Here is a 5,602-nt window from a genome sequence, read left to right on the forward strand (position 1 = left end):
AGAGATGCTAATGCCTTCTTGCACACTGTAGTTATGTGCTCAGTCCAATTTAGGTTTTCATCTACCTCTAGTGCTAGACACTTTGCTGGAAGATAGTATTTGATATTTGCCCCATTTAGGGTCACAGAAGGTAGGTATTCCCCATATTTTCGGGTAATGAGTCTAGAATAACCAATCAGTACCGCTAGGGATTTGGATGGGTTCAGCTTTAACCCTATATCCTCCTCCCATTTTGATAGACAGAACTGATGACACATCATTGAGAAACAATGAAAAGAGTATAGGGCCTAATACCGAACCCTTAGGGCCCCCTGATACTACCTGCCTACGTCGAGACTTTATGGTGTCGGAAATGACGCATTGCTGGCGAGACGTCGGATATGAGCGAAACCATTGAACTGCACTTCGCGAGAAATTTGGACTGCTAAGTTTGACTAGTAAAATTTCGAAGTTGACAGTGACAAAATTTTGATGAAATCTAAGAAGCACCAGATGATCGCCTCTTGTGCATCCATGGCAAGCTTCACGTCATATGTTTCCTTTATTAAGGCAGACCTGATTGGTATTTGTCTAGTAGGTTGTTTGTAGCAGTGACAACGTCCATTTTAGGGGCTTAACTAGTCAATGTTTCCAGACCGCAGGGAAGACACTTGAGATTAAGGAGTAGTTGAAGATATGACAGTAGTTGGGCCTATAGTAAGTTTCTTCTTTTGGACTATGACATCATCGTGTACATGATGGCATTTGATGGTATTGCAAGTAAAATGCTTTACATAGAATTTTTCGAGGCTACAGTCGTTTAGTCCCATGAAGTAATCAGTGACACTCTGTCTTCGTTTGTGGTTCAGTTATGGTTAAAGGTAATGTGAAGTACCGATTCAGTTTTTCGGGTGGGACGATGTTATCAGCTGCTGCTCTTACTTTATCTATAACAAGACCACGCAGGTTTGCCCGCAGGACAACTGGTCTGTATCTGTTGTTGGTTAATGTATGCCTGTGTTTTGCATTTCTCACAGCTTGACTGACTCTGTTCCACTTCTGCTTATAAACAATATGATTTTCAGGCGTTCGGCGCAGTTAGTGTCTTCTTACTTTTCTGGTCTTCTTGGGAGCATATTTGTCATATGGTTGCCAGAGAAGTGAATAGAAGAGGTTTACGGCTGATACAGTACCACAGGCAACAGAGATTTTGGTGGTTTAGAGATAGAGTCAATTGGGACGTTGAGTGACGTCCTGTGGTGTTTAGCGACGAGTCTCACTTCTGTCTGCGACCATTAGATGCACAAAAACGTGTCCGTAGACACCGTCGTGAAAGATTGCAGATAGTTGCAATTCTTGAGACCCATACCCTCCAAACCCTGAATCATGATGTAGTGAACAGGTGCGTATGACAACACGACTGATTTGGTATTTATTGAATGCTCACCAGTGTGTGATAATATTGGTGAATCCTGTTGTTATAGGCATCATCTGTGTAATAAACGATTCTATCCAGCAAGATTATGCAACATCTCACTCAATAATACTCATCACAAACGCTTTAAGGAATGTACAGATCTTTGAAGGGCCTGCCAGATTCCCGGATTTCCTACCCATAGAGTGTGTCTGAGGTGTGATGGGAAGACGTATATTTTCATTCAGGCCTCCAGCCAGTAATATTCATGAAGAGACAAAGTATGTGTTTCAGGCGCGGCAAGAAATTCCTCGTTATGTCATTCGGAGGACGTTTGACTCCATTCCACCTCAGTATAAGAGTATGTTCGTGTCCGTGAGGGGCACACCCCATACTGATGTTGACAATGGATGTAAGTTCTGAATGAAATGAAAGTTTAATCATGTAATAACCGTTATGTGATCGACATCTCCAAAACTTTTGATAAATATCAAACTGGTACTTCATGGCGTAATACTTTCCATTTCCGTCATTGTATGTAGATGTGGTTAATCTCAGTAACTACCTTGCTTCGAAGGACAATTTCTGCAAATGAGTACTGTGCGGAAAGAATAGTGAAGTCAACATCCCTGACATTGGGACAGAAGGTGGCCATAATAACCCATCAACAGGGTCAAGAAGGTGTGAAAAGCAGATTTTAAATCTAAAGTGAAAGTCTTCCTTTTGGACAGCTAATTCAGTTCTAAAGAAGAATTCTGACTGAAAACAAGAATCATTGCCAGTATTTCTACTTCCGTTTTAGTGATGAAGTACTATGTTTCACTAGTAACATGAGTAATATACAAGAATAATGTGTTCATTTTTGTTGCTAAATTTCAGTTATTGTTGAGTTTAGTAATGTGTTAATGGACGCCTGGCAACAACACAAACAAAAAAACGTAAACATTGTCTGTAAACTGAGCTATTCCGGGTAATTTCGATAGGAATCGTGGATATTATCTAAGAAATTAATTAAGTACCTATCGTGAAGACGGAATTGTTACAGAACTCCTGAACTCATTTGGTTTAAAAGACTTAAAAAAAATTGCAAAACATTAGGAAGACCGAGGAAATTCAGGATGAATGGGAAAGGAGACGAAGCGGATGTTAATAATTATAAAGGAATATCAATTCTCCATGCCCTATACAAAATTCTGTCTCCGTGTCTTCAGGATCGAGCACAACAAAAAAAATGGTTCAAATGGCTCCTAGTACTATGGGACTTAACTTCTGAGGTCATCAGTCCCCTAGAACTTAGAACTACTGAAACCTAACTAACCTAAGGACATCACACACATCCATGACCGAGGCAGGATTCGAACCTGCGACCGTAGCGGTCGCGCGGCTCGAGACTGTAGTGCCTAGAACCGCTCGGCCACTCCGGCCGGCTCGAGCACAACAACAACAACCAGAAAGTAACTCTGCCGAATATCAAGCTGGTCTCAGACCAGATAGATCTTACCCAGAGCAACTTCTTGTTCTGAAAGAAATTCGCTGTCATCCAAAAATGTATGATAAGAAAGTGCACTAGTGTGCAAAACTTCAGGGTGGACGTAACTTTTGCATGGCATGTTACTACCATGTAACACACCTAGATGAAACTTGGATCGTTATCACCTCTCGATATATGAGGGTACGTAATGACCCAGGAACATGGTCGAACATGATCGTTTTGTTGGTCCACGTATTATGGTTGGAGGGGGAGGGGGGGGCGGGGGGTGGCATAACGTTGCATGGGCTCTTTGAAGACGATACATTCACCGGTCAACGATATTGTGATACTGTACTCTTCCACCATATCCATCTTCTCAGCGATGCCTTAAGCCCTGACTTTATTTTCAGGGTTTTATAGCTTTGTCGGTAAAATGGATCCCTCATAGGAGCACTTAGTTGTTCGTCTGTTTGTATGTCTTTCTGTTAAGATCTCCTATTCTAAGGAACGGGTAGAGGTGTCAAGTTGAAATTTATATGAAATACGTTAACGGCCCCTTGGCGGTATATAAAATGTAATCTTCTTTGCCAGTGTGATCAAAAGAAACAGCCATTTATGTCACATACACTCCTGGAAATTGAAATAAGAACACCGTGAATTCATTGTCCCAGGAAGGGGAAACTTTATTGACACATTCCTGGGGTCAGATACATCACATGATCACACTGACAGAACCACAGGCACATAGACACAGGCAACAGAGCATGCACAATGTCGGCACTAGTACAGTGTATATCCACCTTTCGCAGCAATGCAGGCTGCTATTCTCCCATGGAGACGATCGTAGAGATACTGGATGTAGTCCTGTGGAGCGGCTTGCCATGCCATTTCCACCTGGCGCCTCAGTTGGACCAGCGTTCGTGCTGGACGTGCAGACCGCGTGAGACGACGCTTCATCCAGTCCCAAACATGCTCAATGGGGGACAGATCCGGAGATGTTGCTGGCCACGGTAGTTGACTTACACCTTCTAGAGCACGTTGGGTGGCACGGGATACATGCGGACGTGCATTGTCCTGTTGGAACAGCAAGTTTCCTTGCCGGTCTAGGAATGGTAGAACGATGGGTTCGATGACGGTTTGGATGTACCGTGCACTATTCAGTCTCCCCTCTACGATCACCAGAGGTTTACGGCCAGTGTAGGAGATCGCTCCCCACACCATGATGCCGGGTGTTGGCCCTGTGTGCCTCGGTCGTATGCAGTCCTGATTGTGGCGCTCACCTGCACGGCCCCAAACACGCATACGACCATCATTGGCACCAAGGCAGAAGCGACTCTCATCGCTGAAGACGACACGTCTCCATTCGTCCCTCCATTCACGCCTGTCGCGACACCACTGGAGGCGGGCTGCACGATGTTGGGGCGTGAGCGGAAGACGGCCTAACGGTGTGCGCGACCGTAGCCCAGCTTCATGGAGACGGTTGCGAATGGTCCTCGCCGATACCCCAGGAGCAACAGCGTCCCTGATTTGCTGGGAAGTGGCGGTGCGGTCCCCTACTGCACTGCGTAGGATCCTACGGTCTTGGCGTGCATCCGTGCGTCGCTGCGGTCCGGTCCCAGGTCGACGGGCACGTGCACCTTCCGCCGACCACTGGCGACAACATCGATGTACTGTGGAGACCTCACGCCCCACGTGTTGAGCAATTCGGCGGTACGTCCACCCGGCCTCCCGCATGCCCACTATACGCCCTCGCTCAAAGTCCGTCAACTGCACATACGGTTCACGTCCACGTTGTCGCGGCATGCTACCAGTGTTAAAGACTGCGATGGAGCTCCGTATGCCACAGCAAAGTGGCTGACACTGACGGCGGCGGTGCACAAATGCTGCGCAGCTAGCGCCATTCGACGGCCAACACCGCGGTTCCTGGTGTGTCCGCTGTGCCGTGCGTGTGATCATTGCTTGTACAGCCCTCTCCAGTGTCCGGAGCAAGTATGGTGGGTCTGACACACCGGTGTCAATGTGTTCTTTTTTCCATTTCCAGGAGTGTATTTTGATATTCGCAAACACACTCATCACAATTTACAGATGAACTATTCACACTGGTATCCAGAATTAAAGCAACAAACGGAAGTTTGGCACGGTTGTGTTTGTTTCGACACTAAACAATACAAACAGTTGTAAGCAAAGTAGAAAGAATGTGAAGAATACAGAACGTAAAAAGCTGGAACATGCATAAAGGTAGACATAAATGTTGGTCGTTTTTTCTAACTTAACGGATCTGCACACACATTCCGACAACAGGCTAATGTGCTCAATATGGGCTGTGACCACTACTGGCAGCAATACAGACCTGACGATGACGAAACATGTTGTGAAAAATATCATCAATCTCATGTTGAGGCAATAACCACCATTCTCCCTGCAAAGCTACTGGCAAGTCGTGGAGGGTAATTGTTAGACCCCGACATGACGCAATCTGTCTCCCTAGTGCATCCCAGATATGTTCTATGGGATTCAAACTGGGAGAGCGAGAAGGTCACAGTATGCGTGTATTATCTTCGGTTTCCAAGGAAACATCAACTACTCGTGCTCTATGAGGTCGAGTATTATCGTCCATCAACAGGAAACGCTACAACCGCACATGAGGTTCCAGGGTGTCGTCGCGATACCTGACAGCAAATAAACCTTGACGATTGACCAGTACCATTTCATAAAGAGGTGTTCGAGTTGTCAACGTA

Source organism: Schistocerca gregaria, chromosome X, assembly GCF_023897955.1.
Source record: "Schistocerca gregaria isolate iqSchGreg1 chromosome X, iqSchGreg1.2, whole genome shotgun sequence".
NCBI classification, from domain to species: Eukaryota; Metazoa; Arthropoda; class Insecta; order Orthoptera; family Acrididae; genus Schistocerca; species Schistocerca gregaria.